The following is a 21,384-nucleotide window of genomic DNA, read 5'->3' as shown; positions in this document are numbered from 1 at the left end:
TATTGAATGTTCATGCACTGGAATACTTAATATTTTAAGTGTGAAAAGATTTAAGATTACTCAAACAAGCTTCTTAAACTACTAAGCTGTTTCTAAAATTTACATAAAAGACCAAAGTGCCAAGAACATTCAATCCTCTCCAGGAAAAGAAAAAAAGGAAGAGAAACTTATTTAAAAAATTGTAAAAGTAGTAAGAATTTGCAGTGTAACCGTAAGATAGGCATAGACAGCTATCAGTAAGAGAGAATGGAAATTTACAAAGCCTACCTAATTGTATGAGGAATGCGGCTTTATGACAGGGGTGACATGGGCAGTTATTGAACAAAGGAATGACAATGATAAGAGAGTTGACAAATGTTGATTTTTTAAACATGATATGAAATAAAAGCATAAAGGAAAGATGGACAAATATCATCATCTAAATTTTAGAACTTTATCTCATGAGAATATACATTGGAACAAGTAAGAAGGCAGAACACAAACAATGATATATTCACATTATAGTTTTATAATAAAACACTTGTTTAAATAGGGATACAGATTGATCCATTGCAACAATGAAATGTACAAGATGGTATATAGAAAAAAAAATTTACAATTTGGGGGATGTGTGGTAGCTGAGGAGGTGGGAGGGAAGGGATGGTAGGGGAAAAACAAAGGAGGAGGCAACAATGCTTGATAAGAAATGTACTCATTACCTTCCTCATGTAACTGTAACCCCTTTGTACAGTACTTTCACAATTAAAAAAAAACTTAATAAAAAATTAAAAAAGTAATAAAACACTTCTAGATATTTGGGTACTACTGCAGAACAATCAATAAACAAGAAAACAGAATGGAAACTATATTCATACAAAACAAGAATTTTACAAGGCAAGTAACACAATAGTCAATAAATCTATGCCATGGAGGGCATAATTTCACAATGGAAGTGTATGTACTTCCGCCTAGCTAAGAGGTAGTATTTTAGAGCTATTCCACAAGTAAAAATGAAATCTGACTGCTGAAATTCACAAGTGATGTGAATACATGAAATCATTTATACAGCTAGGTGCATAAATCAAACCCATATGTAAGGTTAAATGCTTTTCAAAGACCTGTTGTTCCCCCTCTTGCCCAATAATTCAATTTCTATGTCCTTGTCTAATAGAAATTCTTCCAAAGTTGCATGAAGAAGTATTCAATATTGAGATTCAGGAAGCATTCTTTTTCACTTGGATAAATCTCTGGAACTTTATAAATCTCATAATAGGCAGATAAATGGCATTATAATTATATGAAATATTCATCTAGAAAACTAAATGTGCAATAATATGAACAAATGCTGCACAAATATTGAACAAAAAAGCTGGATGGTGGTGGCTCATGCCTGTAATCCTAGCTACTCAGGAGGCTGAGATCTGAGGAGCATGGTTCAAAGCCAGCCCAGCAGGAAAGTCCGTGACACCCTTATCTCCAATAGACCTCTAGAAAACCGGAAGTGGCGCTGTGGCTCAAGAGGAGTGCTCATCTTGAGTTGAAGAGCACAGGGACAGCGCCCAAGCCCAGAGTTCAAGCCCCACGACCGACAAAAAAATTAAAAAATTAAAAATATATAGAGAACCAAAAATCAAACAGTATGATATTTAGAGTTTAAAATAAAATAATTTAGCCGGGCGCTGGTGGCTCACGCCTGTAATCCTAGCTACTCAGGAGGCTGAGATCTGAGGATCACGGTTCAAAGCCTGCCTGGGCAGGAGAGACCGTGAGACTCCTATCTCCAATAAACCACCAGAAAACCGGAAGTGGCGCTGTAGCTCAAGTTGTAGAGCGCTTGCCTTGAGCTGAAGAGCTGAGGGACAGCACCCAGGCCACGGCCAACAAAAAAAAAAAATAAAAATAAAAAATAATAAAATAAAATAAAATAATTTATGAGAACATGTTCTTACATGTAAAAAAACCACACAAATGCAAACACATGTATGGGTTGTCAAGAAGGCAATAAACAGTAGGAAAATTTACCACAGGCATTAGATAGTCCTATACATTGAATCTCCTAAGATCATTGTATTATTCTACGGTCAGAAATAAATAAAAAGGCTAATAATAATATGTTACAGACTAAGGGATTTGACTTATTCAATCATATAAATATTTAGTTCTTTAATCATAACACATGGCTCAAGGAAAAAAGAAAAATGTTCAATACACATTACATGTCAACATCACATTTAAAAACTAGTCAAATATACTGAACGATTCATATTATTAATTAGAAAAATCCCAGATATATACAATAATATACTTATTGGGCAAAAATAAACATAAAATCAGCTATCAGTACATTAGGAATAGAAGTATAGAATTAACTTAGTTCTACCTATTATATATACACCTTTATATGTACATACCCACACATGCATGCACACACACATACACCAAACAGCAAGAAGACTGAATATTTTCAAACACATTATGTTCAAGAAGGTGTATAAATACTGAGATGATTGAGTTTAATGGTAACATGGGTTAGTATTTGAAAATTTAATTGAAATGGACACATATTTAGGGAAATATTCAGATATTTTCTGAAGGATTAATATTTTTCCTAACATAAATATTAGAATATCATCATAGTAAGTAAACAATTGCAATATAATGAAAAATATTTATTTTCATTTTAAACTTAAATATTAAAATAAATATTAAAATAAATTTTGTTAAAATAAATATTTTAACAAAATATTGACCTAATTGGTAATTTGATTGGCTGTTCTTTTTCATCTTGGAAGTACTTTCATTTGAACTTAGGATCTTATGCTTTCTACACAGATATTCTGTCATTTTTTCCCAGACCTCAGACTTTTTTTCTTTTTGTTGGTTTTCTAGATACAATTTTATATGTTTTTCTAGGGATAGTCTTAGACTGACAACATCCTACTTGTTGAGAAATAAGGTAGTTGGGACAACAGATATATATCGCTATGCTGGCATGCTGATTGATATTGGGTCTTGCTGTCTTTTGATTGGGCTGGCCTTGGACCAAAATCTTCCAGATATCTGCCACCCACATAGCTGGATTCATAATGATTTATTTTTCAAACTGTTTTTTCAAATATACAATTTAAAGGAAGTTTAATAGTACAGGAACTTTAGCGCAAAACATAGACGTTACATCAAATAAATTTCATAAAGTCAAGAGTTTTTCATTTACTCTAGTGGAACCCAATTTTATTTAATCTTCCCTCATATCCTGAGACCATGCACCACAAGTTACTGGTTTGTGTCTTGATCTTGCACCACCTGGCTTCCATAGCAATCATGACTGTTAAAAGTTCTGGGTTTTGAAGACTAAGTACATACCAAAATCAATTTTGGAATTTCTTCATTATTGTCAACATAAAAAAATCATCATCACAAGCAAATATGACTTTCATTTCTTGTGGCCATTATGTTTTTAAGAAACACTGTAAATTCTAAAATGTCTCATCTCAGTACAGAAAAGCTTTCCTCCACATTCTGCTCACTACATTTGATAACAGCTGAAGAACACGTTTAAGTCCTCTCCACAAATATGTGTTTCTAACGCATTTATAAGATTATTTCTTTGTTGCTTTGTATGTCCCTCCCCCACAGTGTAACCCCCGCTTTCACTATATTTGATGTCAGTATAACATGTGGAGGAGGTGGGGACAAACAAGTCGTTTAAGGATTCAGGTGGACCTGTTGCAACAATGAGAAGTACAAAATGTCATGTCAAAACCAGCTTTACAATGTCGGTGTGGGGGGGGGGAAAGGGGGGTATGATTGGGTGGGGGGGAGGGGGGAGGCTGGGAAGGGAGGTGAAGGGTAAACAAAGGAGGAGGCTCCAATGCTTGGTAAGAAATGTATGCATTATCCTGCCCATGTAATTGTAACCCCTCTGTACAGTATGTTCTCAAATAAAATAAAATAAAATAAAAAAATTTCAGTCATTCAAAATAAACTACTTGTTTTAGAATCAGGACTTCTGCACATGGTTATTGTGTTGTTACATGTTATTACAGAAGGACTACACAGGGAAATGTGGAGGTTTGCTTGCATGATTCCAATGTAAAATATCTAAAATACAGCACATGCCTCTCCACATTAGGTACTGATATGGGTATATCTTCACCTAGTTTAACAAATCCCTTTTCTCTAGAAAATATAGTCCTCAATTCCCTATTGGAGAGGACATGCTCACAATTCAATTTTTTTAATGGACTAGTACAGTTACAAAACCACAAACAACTGAACCTACTGCAGGCAAGCCTCTGCAATTCATTACAAACTGAAATTTAGGACTGGGCTATTTCATTCTCTTTGCAACCTCATAATCTCTTTAATGGAAGTAATTTGTTAATAAAACAGTGTTAATGAAACAGAAGTATCTGTTTACAGCAGTCTTCTTCTATAGCTTGTGCGTATGCCTGCTTTCATTATTCACAGGGAAAGGTATACAATTTGGTTGGAACATATCAGTGACAGAAAACCACTTACAGGAGGATAAGAAAAGACAGTATCAGTAGAGGATAATGTCAGCATCTGGACTCATTATTGCACCCTTTGGAGTGTTTTTTTTTCCAACTGCAAAGGCAATAGATCTTGAGGCAAGTTAAAAGCTACAATAAAAACATATTTTATTTTTAGCCCCTTAACAAAATTTCTCTTATCTAAATGGTCTCTCTGCTTCAGCAATTACCTCTTAAGACTTTATCCTTTCTTGATGTGGAAGCAGAGTTCCTAGACTGAACCAACAATAAAATTTTAAAGACAAAATTTTTCAGAGTTTCTCTGTTAGAGATTTCTCCCAGTTTATATGGGGTAGTTTTAAAAATTCTGTTGGATTGGATTTATTAATGAGACATTTGGATTGTTTCTATAAGTGGCTTAAAATATTAATGGCCCTCAAAGAAAACACAAGGATAGCAATCAGAAGCTTCCTAAACATTTAAGTTTTTTTCCAAATAGTTAAAATCACAATTTATTGTCTAAATCTATGAATTTTGAATACCCCTGAATTAACTGATCACTTGTGTTATTTCAGTTTTGAGCAAACCCTTTCCTTCCTTCTTCCTTCTTTATTTCCTTTTTTCTTTCTTTCTCTGGCTACTGGGTTGAACTGAGAGTCCTCCTCTTGTTGCACAAGAGTTCTACCACTAAGCTGCACCTCTAGACCTGTTTTCACTGCTTGTTTTTGAGACAGGGTCTCTCTCCTATGTGGCAGGCACACTCCTGGGCTGCCATCTGCCTGTTCAAGGCATCCTGTCATTACTGGGATGACCAGTACATACTCTCACATCCAGTTTCCATCTGCTGAGTAGGACTTAGATGGGCCTTTGTCTCCAGAATGTCCTGAAACCATAATCCTCCAAATCATAGACTCTAACATAGCTTAGGATGACAAGGAAACACCATTGTTCCCAGATATAGGTTGAGATCATGAAGTTTTTTTTCCTGGGTTGTCCCTGTATTGTTAGCCTCTCATCTTTAGACTGCTAAGTAGCTAAGATTAAAAGCATGAAACACCTATACAAGTCTCCAAAATTCATTTATTGTTTTAATCATATTAATAAGTGAATTACAAATGGAATAATATGGAAAGAATTTTATTCAGATATTAATTGTATATATTCAAGATCCAAGTAATATATCCATACATGCAGGTAAGATGCACTAAATAAATCCAAACTATCTTTGCTTCCCTTTTCAAATCCCACATAATCACTATTTTACTTCAATGTCAACATTTTCAAATTTTATATAGAAGAGAAAATATGGTACTTATCTTTCTACATCTTGCTTAATTCCATTAACATAATGTTTTCTCATTCTATATATTTTTGCTTTAATGGCAGGATTTCATCCTTCCTTATGGCCAAACAATACCTGTTATGGTTTTCAGTCATATTTTATTTCTCCATACATCTGTTGATGGGCACGTAGGCTGATTCCATATAATACAGATACTTTTCTTTAAAAAGAATAATAGGGTTGAATGACTTTATATACATATATGAAGGTAGAACAATGATATCCAATGGAATTTTTTAAGGAGAATGACAGAGAATGTGAATTTGATCAAGAAACATTGTATGCAAGCATGGAAATATCAGAAAGAAATTCCCTTGTACAACTAGTATATGTTAACAAAAATAATCTATTTAACATATAATTTTCATGTTATAGCAGAAAAAAACTAAAGTGAAATTTTCGCTTGATATGTTTGCTCAAAATGTACATCAGAATATCCTATGGAGGAAATTCTAAAATGAAATTTCACAAGTGTATATTGACCAAAATTCACTTTGAAATGTACCTTATTTTATATGCCTTAATTGGTTATTTTAAAGTGTTGCTTAAAGCTTTATTCAAAGTATAAAATCAAGTGGTATTACATAATCTTAGGGTTGTATGTAAACTTCCAATCATAAGATGAATAAACAATGGGTATCTGACATATAACATGGTGACTACAGTGAATAATATTTGTTATTTGAACTTCTTTATTTCTTTTTCCAACTTTGTGCTTGAACACAGCATCTTGTATGCTAATCAAGTGGTATACCAATGAGCTATCTCTTCAGTTTTGTATATTTACAATTTAATGAGTAGGTTTTAATTTTTAACACACATACATACAAAATTATGGGAATCAATAGATGTGTTATTTTGATTGTGGGCATCATTGTACAATGTACACACATATATTACTCACACTGTAACATTGATTTAGATATCATTATTTTTATCTATTAATAATGGTTTATTAAAGATGGGAAAATAGTGAAGGGCATCTATTTAAATAGATTAAAGAACTGTTTAAATGATCAATACAATTTATTATAATTTATTAAGATCACCTTTCTGAATTCAAAAGGATTTTTAAATCCCCTTGAAATGTATAAATCAAAGATTTTTCTGCAGGCTGTATGTATCTACCCTACCAATGTTCACTGTGCTATGTTACTGTATGTGAGCCATGGGGAAAATTCCAACTACCACATTCCATAGCTACTGACATTACAAAAGCCATAGTGTTCTCTTAAATGAGATAACCAATCCAAACACAATCTGAAACAGACTCAAAATCTGTTTACTTTTAGCCAATTGTAAGTAGATATTTGAAGAAGAAGATTTCTCACCAACTAAAATGGTGTTTGTTGGGCTGGTGGAATGAAATGCAGTTTAAGGAAAATGGGATTGTAGATGCTTACTGGGGATATCTTTCCTCTTTTGGACTATTTATTTCAGGTTGATAAACACAATGGTATGGTTGTGGTATGGAAGTCACTCAATTTGTAGCTGTTACACCTCATGGATTTCTACTCTCTTGCACTTTGTCATAGATGGAGGTGTAGAAATAAATCTTCGTGAAGGAAGAGGGCATTTCTTATGGAAAAAGACTGAGGCATTACAAACCTTCTGCAGAATCTTCTCATCTATGTGAGTGTCTTGTTTCTTCAGATTAAGAATCAACAAATAGTAGACTACTACTGCTGGTGAAGGAACAAAGATATAAAGCGTGTTTTCTCTTCTTTGGCGTCTCTTGAGACTGATTTGTATGTTCTTATTTTGTTTGGAAATTCCTGTATAACTATAGAAGACATCTGCAGGCTAATAAACACACACAGTGTGAGATTAGTGAGTACACAAACCCTACCAGCTGCTACATATTCCCTCCTGCCACCTACTGGAAAAGCACACTGTACTTTATCAAAAGTAAAGTCAGTCCACAATCTAGGTAGACACACAACATGAAGAAGATTTGAACTCAGATTTTGTGAGTGGTTATTGGTGGGGTGACTAATATCAGGTCTTACCATGCCCATTCCAAAACTCCATAAGACTAATAGGCCCAATTCCCAACCAGTGAGTGTGCAGTCTCCCCTCCAAGGGTAGCAGTGTCCTAGAGAATTAAACCTATCATTTTGTGCTACTTCTCTGCTGGCAAACACTTGATAACATTGGTGAGGAACAGTGAGGGAGGGAGAAAGCGAGAAAGAGAAGGAAAAAATGAGAGGGAATCTATATGGTAGAAATCTGTTAGATGGCTGTAGAGGTGCTTATTTCTAGCATGAAGGATATGCATCACTGAAATAACAAGGGTTGGGATAATGACATTTTATTTAAATCATCATAATATTTGTTTCTTTAGTTTGTAAAACATGTTTATCAAAGTCAAAGGTATACCTTGAATGACAGTTCTGTGATAGACTCCTTGGTTATTAATCCATGCCTGAAAATCACTTGACTCACTGTCAGGCAAATGTTGCTTTCTGGTTCCATTTGTATGAAGTTTGGACTTCTTGTCTAAGTAATGATCTTTACTGCCATCCCCATTGATCTCACTGAGAGAAGTGATTGCAAGCACTTCTTTCAATTCAAAGACACCTATTAGGTTTTGCTGTGTTATTAATTGAATAAACTACCTTACCTCTGAGTTCCCCAGAGTTCTTTCCTGCCTGGGCTGGACTTGAACCTCAGTCCTGCTCTCAGCCTTCCCAAGTAGCTAGGATTAGTGATGTGAGATATTGGCACTTGGTTATTTTCTTATCTTAAAAGATACATTTATAGGACTTACTTTTTTTTTTATAAACTAAGGTTATAGCGCATGATTGTATAGCTACATCTATATATTGTTCTCAGAATCTTTTGTCATATGGATAGGCAAAATATTTCCCAAATTATTTAGTCGATGTTTATTGGGAAAGTTTCATGTGCTCAGTCTTTTTGCTCTTAGCTACATATATGTAATAATGGGCTTAGGTGTGGCAACACTTTCTTTATCTAGGGAACCTGACTGCACATCCTTGCTGTTGGGTATCCTCCTGTTTCATATGCAACATGTCCTTGCTCTACCTGGGCATGGGTATCACATGGCTCCTGATAAAGGGGACACTTGTCCATAAATTCATTTTTTTGTTAGTCATTTTTCCCTCAATTTATATCTCTCCTCTTAAATTGATTATCATCAAGGGGGAAAAAAAGCTCTGGTAATTGGTTCAGAACTTCCTTAGCTAATCATTTATGTTTTTTATTTCAATTTTCTATGTAGTTTCAGAGTATAATTTTGTTTAGCATGCTTCTTCTGTATAACAATGATCCCCACCCTTACTTCAGTTCCAGTAATACAGACATTGCCCTTCTGATAGTTGATGGTCAGAATTGTTAAAGTCAAGATTTGCACTAATAATCTCGGCTTTCTGTATCATGTTCTCGCATCCAGGTCTTGGGGAACACTCTCTGGTTTCTGAATCATTGAATTTGAGAAGCAACTTGAGGATGGACTTTTCTATGGACTTTTCTAACAGGCTCCTGGGTGATGTTGATACTACTGGTCCCTGAACAAATTATGAACTCCATTTCATCATAGAACTTAAATTATTTGCTTTTAAATAAAGCAGATAATGTCCACATGCCTTACAGTCTGCTCAAGTGAATCTAAGCTTTTTCTCCCACTTAATTCAAAAATTATTCCATCTTCTCTTGTGCACTTCCAACTATATCTTCCCATACTTTAAGATATTGATTAAAGTAATGCACAATTTCTACCAAAATCTGTAATTTATCATCTATTACTACAAAACAAATCACCATATACTCTGTAGTCTAATATATATATATATATATATATATATATATATATATTTTAAATTTTTATTTTATTTTTTTATTGTGAAAATGCCATACAGAGGGGTTACAATTACATGGACAAGGTAATGAGTACATTTCTTATCAAGCATTGTTGCCTCCTCCTTTGTTTCCCCTTCCCTTCCCATCTCCTCCCCCCCATGCCATTCCCCACCACCCAGTGACCCCCCTCCTAGCCCAAGTTGTAAAGATTGTTTTTCCACATAATGTCTTATATATCTCATTGTTTCAATGGGTCTACCTGTATCCCTATTTAAACAATTTGTTTTTTCCCTTCCCCTCCCCAAATTGTACCAACATCAAACACAGTGAAAACAGGGGTTATACCATGGGGGAGGGACATACAAAGCAACAAAGAAATCATCTTATAAATATGTTAGAAAAAATAGCAAGCAAGAAAAACCATTTGAGTCCCTTATCTTGGGGATCATTTCATCTAACATCATCTTATCTGAACTTTTCTGCTTGTCCCAGGCATATACTAGTTATCGCAAATAAGAAAACCCTGGGATATATGTTTCTCTGGGCCTGGCTTACTTCACTTAATATAAATTTTTCCAAGACTTTTCATTTCCTAACAAATAGGGCGATGCCATTCTTTCTGATGGAGGCATAGAATTCCATTGTATATGTGTGTGTGTGTGTGTGTGTGTGTGTGTGTGTGTGTGTGTATATATATATATATATATATATATATATATATATATATGTATACATCTCACATTTTCTTGCTCCATTCATCTACTGAGAGGCATCTGGGTTGGTTCCATATCTTAGCTATGGTAAATAATGCTTCAACAAACATAGTTGTGCTGGTAAGTACAATTACCTAACACTTTGTGCGAGTCATCAGTTCAGGGTCTCATAAACCAGCAAGAAGATGGAGGTAGAGATTTGACTCCTGTTAGTTTAAACCAAGTAAGAATGTGAACCCTGAGTTCAAGCCCATTACCACATATAGTCACACAAACATAGACAAACACACACACATGTGAGAACACACAAAAAGCCCAATTTTTATTCCAGAAACCATTGCTTATCAATGTAGGTGCATTTGCACAGTGATTCCAAGAATCATTATTTGGACCTTTCTGAATACCAATTTCTAGGACACATTCTCAAAATCAGAGAGTATAAGATGCAACTTGAGGATAGGAATATCTAACAAGCTACTAGGTGATACTGATGCTGTTGGCCCCTGTATCATAGAATTTAAATGATAAATTATTTGCCTTTAAATGTGGCTATGGTTATCCTTATACTACTTTTCCTGATCATATTAGATTATGCAGTTCTAGAGTTAATTATCTGTCATCATAAATCTCATTCTTTAGAAAGAGATTATATATTTCATAGGTGCCATCTAAGTGTTAACCAAAATTGGATTATTTCCACATTATTTTAAGTGGTTTAATTCAAAGGATAAAGTTCTACTCAGGCAAATAGCAGTTATTTCTCAAATATTGTGAAATGACTTTTTTTCTGCCAAAAAAATTTTTCTTACTTTAAGAACTGATGTCTTTAAAATTATAATTTGTATGGTTAATATTATCTCATTAAACTCAGTGTTGAATATAATAAATAGGGGGCAGAAAATAATAAATAGGGGCAGATCGAAAATTTAAACTCTCCTATACCATCCCATAACAGCTCTTATAAACCTCCAGATATGGTATCAGTACTGTGGTATCAAAGAACAAGAGTGTTTTTGAAGGCTTCTGATTGGTAATAGTATCTGAAGTTGTGTTCTATACTCTGCTTATAACCAAGGGCACACAACTCTGACTCTCATTCTGAGCTGATTTATTCCACTGGTTTTATTAGATCTTGCCATTCTATATTTTACCCACTCTACTACTTTTCCTTCCTCCTTCTAAAAATTTTTCCTGTACAGAGCTAAATAGCCAAAAACCTGGCCACAGCACCTGAGAACATAATGAAATTAATCAAATAATGGTTCCAAAGTAATGCAGCTATGAAATAAAAACAATCATCCACTTAGACTACAGCAAAAAGAGTTTGATAAGATATCAATGTTTATAGATCTGAAGAATGAGATACTTAGGCTATAGTGAAGGATATGTAATAACTAATTAAGAAAAGTATTCTTAAATTCTAAAAAGAATCCCTTTTAATTACTAAAATCAGAGTCTTCTTGTAGGATATAGTTTTTAATGTTTTTTTTCTTTTCACCCTGCTCCCAGTATCTTTCTTATTTATCTTTTGTTTGGGGGGGGGGTGCCGGTTGTGAGGCCTGAACTCTGGGCCTGGGTGCTATCCCTCGGCTCTTCAGCTCAAGGCTAGCGCTCTACCACTTGAGCCACAGCACCACTTCTGGCTTTTTTTCTTTTTGCTTATGTGGTGCTGAGGAATTGAACCCAGGGCCTCATGCATACAAGGCAAGTGCTCTACCACTGAGCCACCATATAAACACAGAAGTGTTTTTCTGAAACTTTTTCATAAAACACCTTGCCTATTTGGAGCTTTAAGCTCTTATAGCACCATTCAAAAACTGTTTCACTTGTTCCTTTAAAATTGAACATAACACTGATTTAGTGAATGTTATCTTTGCAAGACACCTGTAGTAAAATGTATATTTCCTTTTCTAGTTCGTGCAACTTTATTTTGGAAGCAAGCCTCTGAGGACATTTAGCAATTTAAAAGATAGTCTTGAGATTCAAATGTAGATTTTCTTCTCATACTAAATCCCACACATGGCCATTCTAATGGCTCCAACTGTTGACAAAAGGGCTCTGATTCTAATCATAAAGAGCTCTTGGTCTTAGTCACAGACAAGGGAATCTACCTTATTGCTCCCTGGTTGTCAGGATGCTATGTCCCTGTATGACCCAGGGTTTTATTTCATTCTTTCCTAGTCAGGATCATTCATAACTTCAAGTATTTCTTTTCTCCTACCCCAGAGACATTAGAAAAAATATTCCATTTGAATATTTCTTTGTCTTTTCTTTTTCTTTTTTTGGTACTGGGGATCGAACCCAGGACATTGCACTTGCTAGGCAAGTGCTTTGCCACTGATCTACATCCCAGCCCTAAATATTTTTACTAGCATATATTCCTTTAACAAGGTGATGTGTCATTTCCATCCATACAATGTACCTTGGATCAAATTCACCCCTTCTTCCAGTTTCTAATTCCTATTAATTTCCCATGAGTTAACACTACTTGGGTTGCATTTTTATGAAAGAAATCTCCAACTTAGTTTTGTATAACAAAACTTGACCTTGATGTCACAGTTATTGGATTGGACTTTTTTTCTTATTCTTTATTAAACTGATATGTCGATCGCTGATATTTTCGGAAGTTTAACTCTAATAGAGGTGTCAAACTATGTTTCTTGCTATGAGGGCTTTAAAAATTGGATAGTTGTAAATTGATTTTGGATAAAATCCAATCTCTCCAAGCTGTTTTTTGTTTTTTGTTGTTGTTAACCACAGAAATAGCTATAGCTTAAGCCTTGGATGAGTATGATGGTTTGTGCTTTCCTATTATGTAATTTCTAGCTACATGATATATGTTACAATTCTCAATCTCCTGACACCCAACCCTGCAACAAGACTCATTACTTTAGAGTTCATGGACTGCCACCAAATTCAAATGCTATAGAGTAGAGTGATGAACAATGCAGGGAATCAGAATAAACAAGAAATCCCAATTTATGAGAACTGTTTCAACATATGTCTCTAGGCAAGACAATTGTCATTTTGTAAGGAAAATAGACATACATTTTAAAGTCACATCAAACCTAATTCCTTTCTGATAGGCAAGGGACATTTTTAACACTCAGTCTGAAGTAAACTTGACTTCTTTCTCAATTGATTTCTTTTCCTGTGTGAGTTTGCATACCAAAAATTAATAAGTGATTTTAAGACCATTTAGAAAATTTGAGGCTCAAGAAAAAAGATGTCAAACTGTATCTAACTTCATTGTATGTATAATCTTCTGCAAACCTCACTTCTACTACGAAGTGTGGATTTGCCTAAGATTAAACTAATCCCTGTTTACACATATCACATAATTCTATCTCTTTCACCCCAAGGGACAACACAGAGAATTTCTGAGGCATGAGTGATCATGCTAATTGTAGCCAAACTGAAGTGTAAGGATTTAAGGAGTGCTTTTTATTATAATAGTAAAATATAAGAAAGAACTGCAATACCACCTACCAGTCACCTCTTCTTTTCAGCCGAATAATTCCCTTGAGAAACATAGTTTCATATGCACAGTATTAAATATTTTTATAAGAATAACTTTACCTCCTAGGTTCTTTGTTGCAAGAACATGTGCTTAAGTTTAGTAGGGTTTACAGTACATTTTAAGACAATAAGTACATTGATAGATGGTAAATGATAAAATATTACTCCTAACATGAAAGTTGCAAGTAAAAACTTCCATAGGTTCCTTTAAAGGGTCAAAGACTAATTTGTAAATTTTGCAGGAAATCAGAAAAAAAAAATAGTTGAAACTTCTATGAGGAACTAGAAAGGAAAAGAAGAAAATTAAAATTCTGGACAAAATATATCATGATACCATTCTGTAATCTTCAGTATATAGGATTTTAAATGTACATTTATAAATGTATGAAAAAATCTCCAACATCAAAGAGTTTAAAAATAGTGTGTCTATGAGTAAAAATCGGTCCAATAAATTTAATATCTGAATATACACTTGTTGCATTTGGTTTGTGAATTACCTGTTTCTGGGAAAACAAGAAAGAATACAAAAATCTTACACATTCTATAAATTAAGATATTCACTTATTAAATAACTTTAACATGCTTTTGGAAGTCAATGTGTTGTGAGAAAAAATAAACAGTAATTTGAACAGATAATAAACAGGAAATTGAGTTCTGGAACATACTCATATAAGTGCAATTAAAGTACTCTTAGTGTTTGTTTTGTGAGGAAATAACATCACGCTATTGTATCACAACTTCAGTGAAAAACAGTCTGAGTTGTGTTTCTGAAGCATACTAAAGACAAGAATAAAGTGATTTTTGTAGTCAATTTAGGCATGAGAGGGTGAGCCATTTTGTGAAGCTTATCTGTTCTTAAAATCTCATTATTAGATGTTTAAAATATAGTCGAAGATTTAGAAGCTGTGAAAAATTTGGCCCGACTCTTTTTATCATATAGTTAAATTCAGCTGGCTGAGGCGGATTTTTTTTGTTGTTGTTGTTTTGTTTTCTTTCTTCTATCCAGTCAGAAATCTTGAGTAAATGAGGAGAAGCTCTGCCAGTGCTGGCGATGCCAATATTTTGTGCACCCAATGCCCAGACCTAGATTGGAGGACCCTGAGGCTTATAGCTCCAAATCCTGAGAGTCAGAGTATGTGGATTGTTGCCCCAGGCTTCACAAATCAGAGGCATATGGCTACAGGCACTCAGATAGAATCTGATGGCTCTGGGCTTTAATCACCAACAGCTCTAGTACTGGCAGCCATTCTAATTCTAGGCTTCCTGCAGCAAGGGCTATTTCAAGTGACAACAAGTGATAAGATATAAGGCCTTCTAGAGTTTCAGTTTTCATATAGGCCTCAGGTGGTGGTACCTTGAGCCCTACATGGACAGTTGCTACATTTCAGGCATAGCAGGGAGAATTATCATTATAATCTCAGCCCCTGACAACAAGTGCTACAGCTTTCAGGCTTAAATGTTGATATCTCAGCTCTTTCTTGTTAGTGATGGTGCTATAGCTGTTGGACTTGTGGGTGAGAGACCTTGAGCCTTAAGGCTTACAAGTTGTCTGAAATCATTCCAGTGACAGAGCCTGTACTTCCTCACCTTCAGCTCCTAACATCTTTCATTGTCTCTAGTCATTTCTGCCATGTTCACATTCTGGATCTCCTACCCACTTTCCTTGCTACTAATATTATGGCAGAACAATTCCCAGTCTGTGTAACTCCCTCTACTCCACTGCTACCAACACTACCACCGCCAACCCTACTGCCACTGCTACCACCACTACTGATAGTGCTCTGCTTCAACTTCAACCAACCTCTCTTCATGTTGACAGCTCAGCTCACTCTATTAATTATAAAGATAAAAAGGAGAAGCTTTTTATTGTATGTAGGGCTGCAACAGCAAGTGACAACTAGAGACAGTATCTTCTGCGATGACACAAAGTGAGCTCAAAGTGAGATAGAGAAAGGGTGTCTGCACCAATCACAAAAGTCATTCCTGCAAATGAGTGACTACATTTTCACCAATAATCACAAAATGAGGGACCTCTCTTGCCCCAATCAGAGCAGCCCCTTCTGCAAATTTTCTGTGTTAGCACTAGCTACATGACTATTACTGGGACACCAAGGGAAGGGTTCTCATCTGGTCTGGGTTGAAATGGTTGTCAGGTCATCTGGAGTTCACAAATGCTTTCAATGGCAAAATGTTCAGAGCAAGCAATTTGAAACAGCTGTTACTGAAACAGTGCCCTCAGGAGACAGAGCTGTGCTTTGGCTGCAAGTGGTTGTGGTTGCCATACAGCTTCCTTAAGGCAGTTGAGTGTCCAAAGCAGCTGGTTCTGGCATGATGGCAGTTGGACTGGCTGATGGCCGATAGGCCATCTAACGTAGGTGGGCACCAGGGAAGAAGTAACAGCTGTGAATTAGGGAGCCAGGTCACTCTGGCCCTCAACATCTTGACTTACTTAAAAGAAAAATAAAAATTAAAAAGGGCACCTACAATAAAGGCCTGTCTTTAATATTAGCAGTCATTTAATAGTGCCTTATGAATGCTTTTCTCCTGCTTCAGTGAAAATTTAATATGATATGCACATTGGTATAAACATCATGTTCCAGAACATGTAATTTTTTTCCATATGTTTTTCCTTATCTTCATTTATTTTTGTTATTTAGTACTTAAGAAATAACATTGTTACCTCTTATTGGATGGATTTATTCTTTTGGGAGAAATACTTGATCAAAAGATATTATTCTAATAAATTGGTATAAATGTCTCTTTTACATTTCTGAGAGCTATAGAAGCCTCTATTCCTCTCCATACATTATCCCTAATAGCAATTCTTCCTAATGATGTGTTTAAAATATGATATATATATATATACACACACACACACACACACACACACACACACACACACATACACACACACTGGAGAATTAGATGTAAAAGAATTAAAATCATGCCACTTTCTGGAAAATGGATAGAATTAGATTTTAATGTCAAGCAGATTCAGCAATACAAACACTACATGTTTGCTTTTCTTCATAGAACCTAGATTAAATTAAAGACATGGAGGTAAAGGGATGTCTTTGAGAAGAATGGAAAGAAAAGGGGACAGAAGAAGGTAAGTGAGGGTAATGGGGTAAAATTGATCTATCTATTTATCTATATGAAGTATGTCACACGAATCATTACTTTGGACAATTAATACATGTTAATAAAAATTAGTTAAAATTTATGAATATTGTTCAATGAAGTTTTCAAAAAAGATAAAGGTAAGTTTATTGAGTAATCAAATTGTTTCATCCTATATCTACTAGAATACACTTTGAAACCATGTAAAACACTTTACAATTACAAGAGAGCATTTTACAAAACATCCATACAATTAATATCTTAGAAAATTCTTTTTTTTCATTTTTTTATTGTGAATATACTGTACAGAGGGGTTACAATTACATGGGCAAGATAATGAGTACATTTCTTATCAAGCATTGTAGCCTCCTCCTTGTTTCCCCTCTCATCCCTTCCCAACCTCCCTGTCTTAGAAATTTCTATGATTGTATAAGATCGATTAAAATAAAATTTGGGGAAGTAATATTTAATGATAAGCTACTAAAACTATAGCAATTAAATTTGTGATTCATTAAAATGTGTTTTATTGATATTTATGAATTGATTCTGTCATGTATAACTACAAAGTAATTGAAATTAAATTGCGTGTTTTTATAAATGTTTCTATGTGAAGATGGGATAAAAGAAAGGCAGGTCTAAAATAAATGAGAAATGCATAGAAAAAACAGACATTGTTTAAATTTTTTGAATAATAAGATGTTTATAACAATAAAATACATTACCTTGAAATATATTTTGCTTTCTGTTTGTATGTGTGTTTCTAAGTGTGTGTGTGTGTGTGTGTTGTAAACTGGTCCTCTAGCTTGAACTCAGAGTACAGGCACTATCTCTTAATTTTTTTTTTTTGCTTAAGGCTAGAGCTCTACCACTTGAGCCATAGGCTCCACTTTTGGAGTGTTGATGGTTAATTGGAGATAAGAGTTTCATGGACTTTTCTGCCCAAGCTGATTTTGAACTGTGATCCTCAGAAATCAGCCTTCTGAAGTAGGTAGGATTACAGGCACAAGCTGCTGGCAACTGATGGCTTTTCTGTTCTTAAAGGATATTTGAACATACAGTTGATGAACTTTGTTAGACTATTCCCCAAACTTCTGATTGGATTGAGATGTAATAGATAACCTTGATTTTTCTCTTTCATTCTTCCCCAAACAATATCCTTCACACTTCTAAGCAAAATAAAACGAAAGCATGATGATACAACAAAGGAAGAATACTGAAACACAAGTGGCTTCAACAATAGGACTTTACATAATAATGACTTACACCTTATTCAAGGAAGAAACAGTCATAACAGTATTTTGGAGACTGTGCTTTTTGAAGTCCAGAATATTTACACATTCCTACCCCTTCACATAACACATTGTACTGTAACCCCCTGTTAATAATTTCTCTCACTATATTAATATTTAAAATATTTTTCCATTGGGCTGGGAAGGTGGCTCAGTGGTAGAGTGCTTGCCTTGCATGCCTGAGGCCCTGGGTTCGATTCCTCAGCACCACATAAGCAAAAAGAAAAAAAGCCAGAAGAGGTGCTGTGGCTCAAGTGGTAGAGCGTTAGCCTTGAGCTGAAGAGCTGAGGGACAGCGCCCAGGCCGAGTTCAGGCCCATGACCGGACCCCCCCCAAAAAAAATATATTCTTCCATAATGGCTATAGTCATTTTACTTTTGTATAAAGAGTGTAGTCAACATTGATTGGACTATAAGATTATCAATAATGAATATTAATTTATAAAAAAATTATAAGTTAGTAAAATATGTATGTCTTGCCTAACTTGTTCCATAGAAGTCCTTAATTATTAGGAAATATTGAACTGTAGAAAATCAACTTAGATTTATAGAAGAGTTACAAAGAGAATGTAAAATACTTCTGTATATTCTATTCTTGATTGCTAATATTTCAGCACAATTAGTAAGACATTATTGTTAAATATTATCAAATAAACACTATGTTTTATTGAGATTTCCTTAATTTTTACTTTATGCTTAGCTGATGTTTTCCCCGTGTCTACCACAAATCCTACTCTGGGTATCATTACATTGTGTGTGTGTGTGTGTGTGTGTGTGTGTGTGTGTGTGTGTGTGTGTGTGTGTGTGTGTGTGTGTGTGTGTGTGTGTGTGTGTGTGTGTGTGTGTGTGTGTGTGTGTGTTACTCTCTTCTTGAATGTGCTAATTTTCAGGGTTTTTTTCTTCTTGTTTTGGATGATCTTGACAATTTGGAGATGTACTAGACAAGTGGGAAGTCTGCAAATTTTCCTTTATTTTGTATTTGCCTGTTTTTCTGTCATGGTTAAGCCATACTTACAAATATTAAGGAGGATGGACATAGTTAAGAGTCCCATTCTACAACAATCTTCCCAATATCACTACACATTATCAAGCTTACTTACCTGACTGAGGTAGTGTTTTTCAGGTTTCCACACTGTTATTATTTTTCACCCCTTTAATATTATATATATATATTATCTTTCTCTATTCTCTATAATATATATACTCTCTATAATATGTATATATATACATATATATGTATATTTTTTGGAAGGCAGATATTATGGAGATTCTACACCTAAAGAGCAAGAAGTTATGCTCCATCTCTTTGGAAGTATTATAGATTTAAAAATAAAATGCTTTCCTCTATGATTTCAACTACTAGTAACTTTAGATCAGAGAAATTGTATGGTGAATCTTACCAGAAGCCACATTTTGAAATATAAAATACTGGAGTCTTTATTATACAGTTGACAGGCTTCAGACTGCCAGTAGTTACAAAGGCCTGCAGCATGTAAATACACCTAACACAGCTAGGAAACATGCTAAAGAGGAAAGAAATAACAAAAGCAATACCAACAAACCAATTCAGCTCCAATGGAAAGCTGAATTGGGATGATATGATGACTGGAGATGAGCCAGGAGACAGGACACAGGACAGGATCACAGAGACACACGTGGCATGGTGTTCTAGCAACTAGGCTGGTCTGTGCCTAAATAGGTTTATAAGAGGCAGATCCTCAGGAAATTCCAAGTCCCAGGCACTGGACTGACAGATCCAGTAATCTATCAGCCAAGTGCCTGCCCCCTGCCTCCAGGGATCCTGGCACTCCCATTAGAGGCAGGTGATGGGCAGGGGTTTCCTTCCCCCAGCATGAAGACAAGATGCCAGGCTGTACAATCCACCATGTGGCCAAAATGGTGCCAGCCAGACCTGACCTCCTTACTTCAAAATCTAATAAGAAATGTACTTGTTTCATTTTTAATTTATCAAAGGAATCTTTAGGTCATCATAGTATCTTGTAAAGGGTTAAATGCATTCCCTACAGTCTCCTGAATTTTTTAGTTCTGTGGAAAAGGTTCAATGTAACATTGGATCATAACACCTTAGAACAGAGTCATTTTAAGATGGCAAGAAGAATCTGGCATAGTACTACATGGTTACATTCTCAGCTACCTGGAAGGTGGAAATCTGGAATGTTGCAGTTCGAGGTCATGTTGGACAAAAGAAACAGAAGACATCTAGTTATCATCTATAAACCTGTCATCTGTCTATCATACATTTTTCTATCTTAGAACATAATTATATTTATGAGATTGTGTGGTAGGTGAGGAGGGAGGAAGTGGGAAAATAATGGAGCATGAATAATATCAAGGTATGTTATTTCCATGTATGAAGACTGCACAAAGGATCTCACAGAAGAGATTGAAAAATAATGAGGAAGAGAGAGTTAATAGAGAGGGTTCTTCTGACTAAAACTAATATATGCACATGTGAAATACCAAGTGAAACTACTTTATACAATTAATCCACCTCAACACTCAGTGATAGAAATAGTCTGTCATTATATATCATAAATATCATTAAATATAAAATATTCTAGTGCAGAGTAAATAGAAGAGGATAGGTCAAGAATAGAAAGTTGAGGAGGAGAGATGAAGAAGGAGGGATATGCTTGTGTGGAAGTTTCACAATGAATCCACCCCTACTTGTACAACCAATGCATATACTAAGATCTTAATTACAAAAGCTACATGGAATTTTCATCTTACTTCTGTAAGAATGGCTTCCAAAAAAACCCAAAACCAATACAAGGCAATAACAAAAATGCTATTGTAGATGAGGAGAAACTTTGTATATGTCTGGTGAAATTAGTGAATTAGTCTAACCGTTGTGATAATCAGTAGAGAGGTTCTTCAAAAATTATAAATAGCACTAGCACCTGATCCTTCTATACCACTCCTAGGTATTTATACCCCAGATTTATAGTCAACATATGTTTTTAAATATTTTCAAACTATGTGAATAGGTTATGGAATCAGTCTGCATGCCTGCCAAAGATGGATAACAATGTGTGGTATCTCTCCATAATGGAATATTTTCAATCATAAAAGGAGTGAAATCGTGTG

The sequence above is a fragment of the Dipodomys merriami genome, unplaced genomic scaffold (assembly GCF_024711535.1).
Source record: "Dipodomys merriami isolate MVZ:Mamm:240054 unplaced genomic scaffold, mDipMer1.0.p SCAF_20, whole genome shotgun sequence".
NCBI classification, from domain to species: domain Eukaryota; kingdom Metazoa; phylum Chordata; class Mammalia; order Rodentia; family Heteromyidae; genus Dipodomys; species Dipodomys merriami.
Note: the sequence above shows the minus strand (reverse complement) of the source record.